General features: G+C 42.4%; 2 long non-coding RNA genes across 2 annotated transcripts in view; both read left to right on the plus strand.

The window, feature by feature from the left end:
• Positions 1 to 7,226, plus strand: part of LOC112544165 (uncharacterized) — a 36,892-nt gene extending 29,666 nt beyond the window's left edge. The window contains exon 3 of the long non-coding RNA XR_003087476.2: positions 7,060 to 7,226. This is a non-coding gene — a long non-coding RNA (uncharacterized LOC112544165). The remainder of the gene's footprint in view (positions 1 to 7,059) is intronic.
• A 262-nt stretch (positions 7,227 to 7,488) lies between these two features.
• On the plus strand, positions 7,489 to 13,063 carry LOC142830248 (uncharacterized). The gene is made up of 2 exons (XR_012905371.1): positions 7,489 to 12,914; positions 12,980 to 13,063. It is a non-coding gene; the product is annotated as an uncharacterized LOC142830248 (long non-coding RNA).
• Positions 13,064 to 13,707: the final 644 nt, after the last annotated feature.

Genomic DNA, 13,707 nt, shown 5'->3' on the forward strand with positions numbered 1-13,707 from the left:
ATGAAAGCAAAAGAATTGCAGCAGGCGTATTTGAAGGTCAGGGAGTGCCACGCTGCAGACCTGCCACTTTTGCAGAGAGCTGCATGCCTTACTTGGTGGAAACCCCACTACTAGCCCTCAGATCATTGGGGATACCTCTAAGGAGCCTGAATTGCAGGCCCCTGACATGAACAGAGAGGAGGATGGGGGCATATCATGGCAGGCTCCAGCTATTCTGTGAGCCATGACCTTCTGGAATTCCACCATAGTCCAATAAGTCCCAGTAGTTGCAGATGGACGACCCTGATATAGGAGAAGGAACCTTAGGTAAGTGTGTACATGCATTTCCCCTTACAATTAATTACTGATGGTGCCCCAATATAACAGGACACAGCTGTCAGCTTTTGTTAATTTGCTCATAGTGGGAGAGGCAGTGGTATAACAGAGAGGTAGAGCTACTATCTGCTTTTTATTTCCTGGTATAGTTAGGCAGTGGTGGGGCCCCATTCAGAGTAGTTTATATGCTCAGGGTGTCCCGTGAATCCTCCTGAGAGATCACAATAAAAGGTTCCTGGAGGTACTTTGCAGTTCTCCCCTAAGCTTTCTGGGGATGGCAGCTTTATTTTTCCCTCCATAGTAGGACACTTTCCCATGTCAATTGGCAATAACTTTGCCAGGCACCATTGCAGTAAACAGGCTAGTGGCATATGGGCCTATGCAGCTTTCAGGTGCCGTCAGCAGCTGTGCTCTCTGCACTTTTGTCACCTTCAGAAGTGAGAGATCTGCTAAAACCATCACTGCACGCAGGAAATGGTGCCATGATTCAGTACCATTACTTTGTACTCAGTTTTGTGCAACTGAGCAATTTCTTCTTCCTCTCCTTCACCCCTGGAAGGCCATACTCATCATGACTGGTGCTGAGTGACAGAAGGCACAAGCACTGAGAAGTGGAGGTGTCAATAAGCATAACTTTAGGGTAGCAAGGGAAGCAAGTTCTGAATCTTAACTTTTGCTTTCTGTGGACAAGAGAGAAGCCCAGGAGTCCCAGAAGGAGGAAGAGATGGACCAAGCCATAACAGGACTTCTTTAGCAGCAAACACAGATGCTGCAGATTCAAACCTGTAGTTCCACAAGACAAGCATGGGCTTGGCTCTCTTTCCATTTGATAGAGAATATCACTCTAGCACCTCCCTGTCCTCTCCTGCCCCCACAATGTCCATGAGGCATTAGGGGGTGCATCCCTACCACTCCACACTTGGGACATTACATAAACCCATGGGTCAGAGATTATGTACCTAAAGGGACATGAATGTTCTTTCCCATTCTTAAACTCTGTTCCATACACTTATATTTTTAATGTATTTGCTTTTAACTTGCACAGATTTTTATTTGTGCCACATTTTCATTACAAAATTTGATTTTTCCAAACAATAGTTCATTTTTATTAGTTGCAACACATGCTACAGGATGCCTAGCAGTACTAAAAATACCCACTTTGCTGTACAGTGAGACACAATTCATAGAACCAAGAAAACTTAGTGTCATAATGTACAGCAAGCACTACAAAGTTCATATGTGCATTGCTAGTGGTGTATTCACATGCACCAAGGACCACTCATTTTCTAATAGGCCCCAAACAAGGCATTTTAAACTGCTCTTTCAAAGCCTCACTGAGTGGTGAGTGCGTCTACTAGCCTGTGTGTCTGGCTGCTCCAGCTCTACAAACAGCTGTTCTACCCCCACCACAGCAGGAGTATTTCTCCCTTTGATTCACAGATATCATGCAGGACACAGCTGGCAGCTATAGCCATTGGGATGTTTTCTTCACTGAGATCCAATCTTAGTAGCAAACACCTGCACCCCTTCAATCTACCAAAACCACATTTTACTGTCATACTGCACCTGCAGAGCCTCAATGCTGTCGAGGTGGCTGATGAATGTCTTCTTGAAAACTCCTGCTTGTAGCTTTCTGAGCAGTCCTATGTTCTGAAAGATGCAAGCATCTGTGCTGACCAGCAAACAATGTAATGGAAGTGGTGCTGGCATAATCATAGAAAAGTAGCCCTGGTCTGTTAATGTACTCTGTGGCAAGGTGGTCTGATGCCAAAATAGGAATGCGTTTGGGAGTCCCATTGCTGCAAATCGATCCGCTATGGTCTGCACATTGCCAAGTCCTGCACAGGAGGACATGATTAAGGAGGAATGAAATAAAGACAACCTAGGGAATTACAGTCAGCTTAACAGGAAAGATAATAGAGCAGATAATGAAGGAATCCATTTGCAAATCTCTAGAATATAATAAGGTGATAGGTAACAGTCAGCATGGATTTGTAAGGAACAACTCATGAAAAGCCAACCTGATATCCTACCAAAAAATGCTAACAATCTTTGTGGATAAGGAGGAAGTGATAATGGATAAAGGGGAAGGGATAGTCATGGTATATCTAGACTTCAGTAAGGCATTTTTGCACCAGAAACCTTGAATCGGTGCTCACTACGTCCCACAGCAATCTGTCCTCTAGTAAAATCATGTTTTCTGTGGTTCTTGCGGCTCTGCAAATACTGGAGGATTGTGTGTCCTGTGCTTACAATAATCGTGATAGCAGTGCAGTGCTGTACAGAGTCCTTGTTTCTGCCAGTGATGGCAGTCAGTGAGGAGGCCTGTGTGAATATATGAGAATTACAAATATGAATATTATGGCATATGACACTATGGGATGGGAAAAGTTGCTGGACCACTGCTTCCTAAAGCTCCTGTTGGCCAGGAACATTGAACTGTGGCCGCTGGGAGCTGCGAGGCTCTGTGCCGGCAGACTCTCAGGTAAACAAACTGTCTGGTGGCTCACCAGCAGCTAATGCCGATGAACTGTGTGTGGCTGGTGCGACAGAAGGTTCCCCACCTAGGGTCTAAGAAATAGAAAGAAATGGTGGTTTCTAGTGAGTTGATATTTTGTTTTTTTGCTTCTGTCAAATTACACAGGGACAGAATTAGGGTATGTCTACAGTACCACCCTAGTTCGAACTAGGAGGGTAATGTAGGCATACCGCACTTGCAAATGAAGCCCGGGATTTGAATTTCCCGGGCTTCATTTGCATAAGCGGGGAGCCGCCATTTTTAAATCTCTGCTCGTTCGAACCCCGTGCCACGCGGCTACACGCGGCATGAACTAGGTAGTTCGGACTAGGCTTCCTAGTCCGAACTACCGTTACTCCTCGTGGAATGAGGAACTAGCGGGGTAGTGTAGACATACCATTAGAGACAAACAGGTTGGCTTTTCTGTCCTAAACCATTTATTACAGTTTACTGCATTTTGACAATGCAAAATATTCCAGTGGTATTCCCCCGCAAATCTGACACTGACCAACCACTTGTTTCCTTTCCATTGCTAACTTTCACCCTCCTGGCCAGCGCTCAAGATATGTTATGCATGGTCTTGAGGAGACCAGCATTAAATCACAGCTGGGAGTGACGTGGCAAGAGATGCGGTGTTTCATATGGGGATGCTGCTCATTGTGATGGCTTTGTATATTAATGGATACAGCTTGCAAACTATCCAGTTCCTGACCCCAAATTTATAAGAACGTAAGAATGGTCACAGAGGGGTAACCATGTCGTCATAAGAATGGCCAATGACCCATCTAGCCCAGGATCTTGTCTTGCAACAGTGGCCAATGCCATCTGCTTCAGTAGGAATGAACTGAACAAGGCAGTTGGGCGATCCATCCCGTCATCTAGCCCCGGCTTCTGGCAGTCAGCGGTTTAGGGACACCCAGAGCATGTTTTAGCTCATAAGCATGGATGGACCTGTCTTCCATGAGCTTACTACTTTTATGAATATGTTGAACAGACTTACTTCCAGTTCAGATCCTTAGGGGACCCCTCTATTTACCTCTCTCCACTATGAAAATTGGCCATTTATTCCAACCCTTTGTTTCCTATTTTGTAACCAGTTACTGATCCATGAGAGGGCGCTTCCTATTAAGCAAAGTACGCGTTCATGGGATAGAGCCTTTGGTGAAGAGCCTTGTCACAGGCTTTTGGAAAGTCCCAGCATAATATATCCACTGGATCACCCTTAGCCACATATTACGTGACCAATAATTCTGGGCTATTAACTGTTATCTCAATGATTCTCTTTCTCTACCCTGGTTCAGCTTCAGAAAAAAATAGCTAGAGGTGGAAATTGTGATATTGGGTATTTTTTATTATGTGGTAGTTATAAGTTGATGGGTACAAGATATTCTTTACAAGATCAAATTAATATAATCTAGGTGTCTGGCTTTCTGAAAGCAGTAGCAGTACTAAATCTGCTGCTCTGTCTATAGCAGCTAGGTTGGCTACATAAGTATTTTCAGCTTATTCAGCACATGTAAATGAGGGAAATAGGTGTAAGTGTCATTTGTACAGACCTATTCATGGCTGCATGCATGTTTTCTTGTACAACCAGGGGATCAACTTGTTCTTTTGGGGGTTTCTTAATATGAAACTGCCTGTCCTGCCTGTTCTGGTAAAAAGTCTGTTTTGGAGATTCATAGCTCTGTTGAGAATTCAATAAAATTACACAGTTTATGATACAACAATCAGTTCTGTGGCATCTTAGAAACTAACAAAATATCATGAGCTTTCTAGGGTAAAACCCACTTGATCAGTTGAGGACTGCTCATTGTTTTTAAAGTGATAGACTAATATGGCTACCCCTCTGAAAGTCTTGTCTTTTGAGAAATTCAATGAACGTAAGAATGGTTTGAATTATTGTTAAAATGCCTGTATGGAATAGGCTGTAAAAACAACATCTACACTGGGTATGGTTGGCTTCTGCTGGTAAGCCTTGAAGAAATGTTTATATGCAATTTCTATTAGAGTAGATGACTCTTCCCTTACTTCAGAAAAGTATCTCACCACGGCCCCAATACTGTAATCTGATTCATAGGAGTGAATTCTTGTGCCCAGGCAGAGCCATAATGATTTAAAAATGGGTCTCTGGCTGTAAGGATCAAGTAACAAGACAGGGCCCATATTTCCTCTGTGTGTGTGTGTGTGTGTGTGTGTGTGTGTGTGTGTGTGTAAGACAAATGAATGGTGCTTTACAAGCTAGTGCCATGATTACTTGCATTTGTTATGGCTATTTACAGGAAAAATGTTGAACTTTGGCTTGCCTTCCTACTTCCTCAATGGAATAAGCTGCAGGGACAGCTGATTTCTGTGCTAGGCACCCTCTTTATTCTGGTTGGCAGTTACATCAATCCTGGCAATGAGTAAGTTTGTGCCAGTTGAACTCAGGCACATGCCTGAGGTTCTGCTTTGCCTGTGGAGGAAATGGCCCAAGACATTATTTCATGTCCCAGTAAACATATCAACATACCCTGGAGGTCTCCTGTCTCTTGGTGTTGGTGCTTTCAGAGGTAGACCAGTCAGATGGGCAGTGTGGCCGTGAGAAGCGAATCTTCCTGCCACTCTTCCCCCACCCTGTTGTGGGAGGTGCTGGGATTTCTGCTGGAGTGCCCTCCCTGAACCTTGCTTGGGCCTGTGGTAGCTTTTGCCTAATACAACACTTTCTCTTTTGAAAGCAGAAGAGCCCTCCCTCCCTTCGTAGTTTGCATCTATTCAGCTGTTAGCCCTAGAATATTTTCTATCCCACACTGAGTAATGCTGACCTGGGAGATGTCTGATAGATTTACAAACCCTTTTCTGGATAGCTGGAAAGAGGAACAACCACTCCCTTCCTCCCTTTCCTTTCTCGGTCTTCAGAGTTGTCCTGTCTGTTGAGGACAGAAGTCTCTGCTGCTCCCATGACAGCCTGCTGGGTGCTGCTTCTCTGTTTCCTTAAGTTTGTTGTAGTCCTGAGTAGGGATGTTAGGAAGTGACTAATTAACTAGTCATGTAGTTGGTAGAATTTCTAGTTAAGGGAGGAATCCCCAGTCCCAGCTTGTGCTGGGTCTGAAAGCTGTCCCCGCCGGCTGTTGCAGCTCTGCAGTTTAAAATGTAGTAGGAGCCAGGCTGCCTGCCTGCCTCTTATTACATTTAAACTTCAGAGCCGCAGCAGAGGGCAGCTCCCAGGCTTGCCAGTCTCAGCTCATGCTGGGTCCAGCAGCCCCTGTCTGCAGGGAAATCCCCCTGTGGACAGGGGCGGCTGCCAGAGCAGCCTCTGTTTGTGGCCAGACCCTGTCCACAGTGACCCGGGCTGTCGTGAACACCCGGCGAAGCAGCCCCTGACTGCGGCGGCCTGAGCTGGCTGTGAACAGAGGCTGCTCCAGCAGCAGCCCCTGTCCATGGGATGCGGAGCACGGGGGGGGGGGGAGGCTGCACTGCAGAGATTGTGCTGAGGGTTACCAGCTTTTAAGCAGGCTCCCCCTAGCACTGGCTCCTGCTTCTCCCCCCACTTGCTGCCTCAGATACAGCAGCAAAGGGGCGGGCGGGAAATGTGAATAGTCAAGTAGTCGACTACTCACTTACATCCTAGTGCTGAGGGAATTCTGCAGGTTTACAATGGTTCGAAATGCAACAACTGCAGAATTCCCCCAGGATTAAGTGGCCTTCCTTCTCCAGGATTTCCTTCCAATGCTTGCCTCTACACAGTTCTCTTGATCAAGAGCAAACTGACACTGATATTGTTAGTGTCTCCCCTGTCCAATGGGTTTTGAAGAGGATCTGTGAAAACTAGGGTCTCGTTAGCTTTCCTGAGCACTAGCAGAGTCACTGAAGTTAACTTGTAATCGTTGGCAGAATCAGGAAAAGATACCACATCAATTTGTTCAGCAGGCTACTTCTGTAATGGATCAGAGCTGGGATGTCAATATACAAAACAAAACTTAGCAGACACTAAGCGACCTACAATTCACATCTCACAACTGGCAAATTGAACTTTTCAAGGCCTGCTTGATAAGTCCAAAAAATTATATTTACTGTAATAGATGGATCTTACTAATGAAAACAACCATACAGCTCTGTGCTGGCATGTGCAAAATGTTTCTCTTATAACCTGAAATGATGAATTACACTTCCAATTGTAGCTCTGTTGTTCAGTATTAAGAATGATGTAATTTCTTAAACTGAAATTATACAAAACATTATTTTGACAGATTTCTATAGATGTGAGGAGGTACAAAAGGGACAGTTTATTCTTTCGAAGTTGCTGGAACGGCTTGCAGAAGAAATAAAAGCTGCACATCAATCAAGAGAACTATTTCAATTTTTCAGAACATGTTCCTAAACTAACCTTTGCTGCCAGATTTTTAGACATACCATGGGATGCATCAAGTCCAAGAACGCTTTTCCAGGCTCAAACACTATTCTGGATGAGAAGAGCAGGGAAGGTGGTGAAGGATGCACTGGGGAGAAATCTTCACTGATTACAGTGAAGCTGGATGAGAGGGGCTCATCGAGTACCATAGTGCTGGATTACGCGCACCGTCTTTCTCATGAAATTCTTGATCAGGCTGTGAAACAATGGGCAGTGACTGAAAGCAAATATAGTGACATCCCTTTCATCGAAAGTGATGTGCCCTGAATTCCAAGGATTATCTTCTCAATAAGCCTCCATCTGTCTGTTAATTCATATTTGGTGCTATTGCAAATAAAAAAGTTCCAGCAAAAGCAGCTGTGATTTAAGCAAAACACCAACCATACTATGGAAGGTCACAGGAGCATAACATGTCCTTTTATTTAAACCACTAAGAAATCATGAGCAACTGGACCACAGCAGAATCCATTAATCCAACATGAGTTATGGTTTGCCATATGCAGAGTATATTCTATCTATTTTGTATGTTTTGAGTCTAGTCATATTGAATGTCAGGAAAATGGATGCACGAAAGTGCTGCTTCGGTAACCACCATTCAATGGTTGCAACGACATCAGCACCAAAGATACTTAAGGTACAAATTGTTTATTGTGCTACATGAAAGCTGTTGTGAAAATAGATTACTTTATAAATGTGTAAGCCTTGCATCTGCCTATGATCTTACATGAGAAAAGGGAGGAATTGCACATATGATAAAATGCTCTAATTTCTGTTAAATGGGAATTAGGATTATATAGAGCTGTAGCATAGATAACTGGAAGGAGTTTGGTCATTAATTAACCGTTGATCTTTTAGGATGAACAATTGACTGTTAAGCCAAGGAAAAGTCCTTTTTAACAGTGAGGAGTAGAAAACAAACCATATGGATTATGATGCCATTTAAAACTGTCCTTAAACACATCAATAGGAAATGTATTAAAGGCACTGATACCTAATTATTCTGATGAACCATTAAACACATGCCTTGGTCTCAGAAACTAGGTGAAGGGTATCGAGGAATCTCTAAAAGCATAAATTAAGGTTACCAATAACATTCATTGCTGAGCAGTCAGTTGCATATAATTACTATACGAAGACCAAAGATAACTTATTTTAGCCAGGAAAGTGAGGGAAAATAAATATGCCCACAAAGATTCATTTTATTTATCAGTATAATTGTGAATGGCTGAGAACATCTCATTTACATATTATGCTGAAATACCACTGACAGGATGCCATTTGGAGCAGCAGGTCTTCCTCATGTTACTGTGAGGGGCTCTCTTTTTTTTAATGTTAGCTGAACTATGAATCTGACTAAATGATGATTAAGTGCCATGAATCCAAACTGTATTGGAGCCAAAGGCTGAAGAGCTAAAGTATTAAAGGAATATTTTAACTAGTCCAGACAATGTGCTCTTCTTCAACGGGATTTATAGTCCAGCCCATCCAAGACAGATCTTGTAGGTTAAGCAAGAGAAGCAATGATGGATTTGGAGAACAGGAGTCTCCAGTATGTTATCTAATGCCACTGAGCATAGTTTTGTACTCAAACACTATATACAATTTCATGCCTTCTAGGAGCTTAGTTTCTTTGCTCGTTTTCCTCCTCCATCAATATCCACAGCTGATAATAAAAATGCATAGATAAGGCAGTCAAAAGTAGATGCATATTTTCATTCATTCCATTATAACTTAGCAGGGAAATAATGGGTTTGCAATTTTTTAAATAGGTAATAGCTTTTCTGAGTAAGTTTAAAGCGTTTTTGAAAATGTATTAAGCAGTGCAAAAATTATAGTTTGAATAACATTTTTGGGAATTGGAAGGGTCAGCTAGACTGAGCCACAGCGTGACCAAACTAACCCTAAAGACAATTTGTCCATGTAGTGGATAGAGGAAATGTGGATGTTTATATAGCTGAAGCAAATTGAAAAAGGAGACCTGAGTTATTTTGGGTTAGTGTATAAAAGTAAATGACAATTTATCAGGAGTATAAATGGAGGGCAGTTTCTAATAACACAACCCAAGACTGACTTGAAATAAAGGTGTGCACACTGAAGTTAATTCCATAGATCACACTGTGCTGTTATTTAGAATATTTTCCCAAGCCCTTGAGGAAAAGGAAAAATAATTTGGATCCAGTCTACTGAATATTGTCGTCTTCTCCAAAACAATATTTTAAAGTGGGCCATTGTGTTAACAGACCCAGTAATTCACAATGTCCATTTAAATCCCATCACTATAACTGAATCTCCCTGAGGTTTACAGTGAGTATAGTATGTTGAGTTGTGCTCTACAGGTGCCCTTACTGAAAAAAAAAAAGTGATTTTAAACGAAGTGAATTTAAAAAAGAAATAGAATCAGACATGGAAAAAAAACCTAATCCTGTGTTCATGTATTGTTTAGCTAATCAGTCTGAAAAGGGAACCTTTTCCTATATAAGGAGGAGAAAAGGTAGGAAAACAAATATTTTCTTCTAGAATCAGACTGTGTGCGATATGCTACAGCAAGAAAATCTGCCTGTCCCATTACTGACAACATTGTTAAATCACTATAGACTGAACTGCATACACATTGCTTCTGTGCATCTGCTATTCAGATGACATTTCCCCATCTCATTTATTTTTAAAATACACTTAGTGCAATCTGAAATTAACAGCACTATAGTTTAAGGAGGCTGGGTTTCATGTTACACTTCAAATCCAATTCAGAGTAAACAAAGCTTGTGTTAGAGCAAAAGCTTATTCCTATGTCAAAAGAGATCTTTTACCACCATTCGTCACAGGTTAGGCTTTGGTTATGAAATGCCAAGGAATGAGCTACACTTGATATTGAACTGAATTCCAATTGCAACACTGTTCCCTCCCAACACTGTCTCCCCCCTTCCCCCCCCTTTTTTTGCAGAGACATTGGCAATGAAGTGTCAGTTTAACAACGTTTGGAAAAAAGGTCCCTATACAGAGCTTCATGCACCTAAGCAGATTCTTTTCATTTTTTGCTCAAGTAGCTACACTATTTGTTACTAGAATGCTCTAATTAATTATATCTTCCTTTACAAATTAGCATGTATTGGTTATTTCTCTTTTTCCACTAGTCCCTACTGCACTTTGTGTAGACAAGGGGGCAGGAGACGACTGGCATGCTTCTTACGACCCTGACTGCATTCTACAACCCAAAAAGAGAGCGTTCCGGACACTTGAATGCTCAGCTGTTTTCACTGGGCTTCATAATCCATGGGCTGATCTATGACAGCAGAAAAATTAGGTGTTCACCCGTAATTGGAAAGGCCAAATGGCTTAAGGATGATGGAAGGAGTTGCTTATGGGATAGTCTGTCCCCACCCCGTGACAGTACTGCAGTTGGGGTCACCTGATTCTTGATGACTGAATAGGCTTCTGTGCGAAATGGGTATTTTGTTTGTAAAGGCTGGGAAGAAGAGGCACCAACAGGCACAACAGAGCAAGTTGACCCCACTCCTATGACTGAAGGCACTGCTAAAAGGGAGCAGAAAGGGAAGAAAGCAAGAGAGACAGACAGCTTCTTTCCTTTCCTGCACTACGCTAGTGCCTGCTACCAGTGCTAGGGTAGCAGGTACACAGCTTGAAAGCAGATTCTCTACCAGGAAGGTAGTTTAGTTTTGTTTATAGCTGAATTGCACCTTTCCCTGCATAAGATCCCCAGTTGTGAGGCTTGTAGCTGAATCACAGCACCCACAACAACATTAGAAAAGATGTTAAATGCATAAGAATCAAAGGAGAAAATTTGCACCTAAAAGGTAAATGGTGTATGATACAGAGCTAGCATTTGGAATATTTAACTTTACAGCTGCTGTGAACTTGCAGTCTACCTACAAATACTACTTACAGCCTACCTACAAATACTACTTACAGCAGCCCTCCTCCATTAAAACGGTCTCTTACTACTAATATTTTCCATATCTGAATCTCCAACCAGTGGTTTCCAAACCTCTTCTCCACGATACTGTGCCTGACAGTTCACAGCCCTCTGATACAACCCAGAATGCTACTCTAGCAGTGTGTGAAAGGAACAGTATTTTCAGGCAAGCACAGAGCAGATGGAAAGTAGGCTCAGGAGCAGTAGGGGCAGCTATGTATAAACCCAGCTGCTTAACAGGAAAATAATTTGACTTTTATCCATTTAAGTTTTGTAGGACTCTGATCTTGGCAAATGATGCTTGTATTCTTAAGTCTACAGAACTGTATTATAAAGTCACAAACCTGACAGAATTTGCAATATTTTTGAAAATGAGCAGTCCTGCTACTGTCCTTCATGATACATATAAAGGCCTTCACCTAAATGACATTTTAAATAAAATCACAGACTACCTACTCAATATTAATTTGTTTTAAATGGTAGTATTTTTAGGCTAGAGATGCAACAGTGGTGCACCAACAAAAGAGTTGCAACTTGCTTTTTCATTTGATATTGTATACTGAAGACTTGTGAGAGGCGCACACTTTTTGGGGAAACATTTTTAGAGTTTTACTATACTTTATACAAGTACAGTATGAGACTAATCATAAAACAATGACAGATGTATCTCACTAAAGCATGTTATTTGCCTTGTTTGATTCTCTCCTCTACTTTGGTTCCAAAACTAACTACAGAACAACTTTGTAAAACTGACATTTTGGCAGCACGACAGAGCTGGATCCAAACTCTAGTATGACCATATATTTTTACAATATTTTTGTGAAAAACATTTTCTTAACTGAATAAAATTAAGTTGTAATTAATTGCTTGTAAGTTTTTTAATTAATTAAAATATACATTACACACTGTTCTGAGTATATTAATTTATTCCTATAAAATCTTGCAATGCTCTAGCACTGTGCTAGACACTTTTCAAACAAAGACACGCTTCCTGAAATCAATGAGCTCAAAATCTTGGTTTTGTTTATGAAACACACAATAGATGACTATTACATTTTGCTCAAGAATAATGGAACAATTTTTCTGAACAAATGAAAACTTGTTACTTCAGAACTTATAATAATTTAAAGCTTCTTTTATAAAAGGCTAAAAAGTGACTTGGTACTTATGCATGCTAAAAAGTTTTAACATTAATAACAAAACGTACCTCATTACTCTAACCAACAGATAGACTGGAGTTTTACCAAGGCACTTGAGACAATCCTAGGCCACTAATGAGAGGAATTTTTAGGAACAGTCAAGACATCAGTACTTCTTTAGCGCGCGCTCTCAATTATATGCACCAAGAGATTACAGGTCAACTAGCTGCCTAAATTACATAGCTTGTAGAGTAAATTGCTGCACACCTTTGAGCACTCTGTCAGCAATTCTGCCATCTTTCTGCATTGTCAGTCTATTTTATTTCAGCACTGCCAATTACTAAACATGTTTGTTTGAATAAACGCTTTTCCCCTTTCAGCTCATTTCTCCCTCTCAACTAGTCTTCCAGTGGCTGGATGGTGGATCTCCAGAGCATTATTAACATCAGCAGAAGCCTGAGAAGGAACAACAATCTTTAATGTGCATTTGAGGAGCATTTTTTTATTAGAGAAGTTTTTGACTGGGGGAGGTGGTGGGAAGGGGCACACCAAGATTTTGGAAAGTGGTCGAGGGCTGCACTCTTCCAGGATATTAATGGAGGAATTCTGGGGTCTGGGATGGAGGTTGGGTGCAGAAAGGCACTTGGGGTAAGGGATTGGGCTGCAGGAGGGAGAATGAGGTCTGGGAGTTTGGGTGAAGGAAGCAGTTGTGACCTAGGGCAGAGGACTGGGATGTAATAGAAGATATTGTGATCTGGGGCAAGAGAGTGGGGCACCAGGTCTGGGAGGGGGTATAGGTGCAGGAGTGGGCAAAGGGTTTGGGTATATGGAGATGGGGCAGAGGGTTGGGGAAGGGAGGGACTGGGGTGCTAGAGGCAGGGTCTGGTTGGGAGGCACTTACCAGCAGAAACCTGAGACAGACTCTCTGCTGCAGGTCACTCGCATCTGGCTCTGCTCTGGCCATGAGGGGGAGTGGGGTCAAGGAGGGAGTGAGGCTTCCTAACACTGCCCCTGCTCCCAGCAAAAATTCTCAGCTCCTATTGGCCAGAAGCAGAAATTGGCCAATGGGTGCTAAGAGATTTTGCTGGGGGGCAGTAACAGCATACAAATTCTCCCTCCTTCCTCCCCAGCCATCTGCAATGGAAAACAGCTGGCTTTTAAAAATGTGAACTGATGTGACACAGTCATGGGCTGGATCCAGTGACAGTCCGGATGCAGCCCACTGGCAGCCTCTTGCACATCTATGGTCTGCTGGAGTAGGCTTCTTAGCCTACCCATATGCTCCCCACATTGACTAGCTGAGGGACTTGCTCTAGGTCAGTGATTTTCAACTTGTGGGGCTGGGGAACTTCAATCTTAAGATTGCCAAAGGGGTCCACACCTCCATTTGAAATTCTTTAGAGAGCTGCAAATGAGG

The sequence above is a fragment of the Pelodiscus sinensis genome, chromosome 7 (assembly GCF_049634645.1).
Source record: "Pelodiscus sinensis isolate JC-2024 chromosome 7, ASM4963464v1, whole genome shotgun sequence".
Classification (NCBI taxonomy): domain Eukaryota; kingdom Metazoa; phylum Chordata; order Testudines; family Trionychidae; genus Pelodiscus; species Pelodiscus sinensis.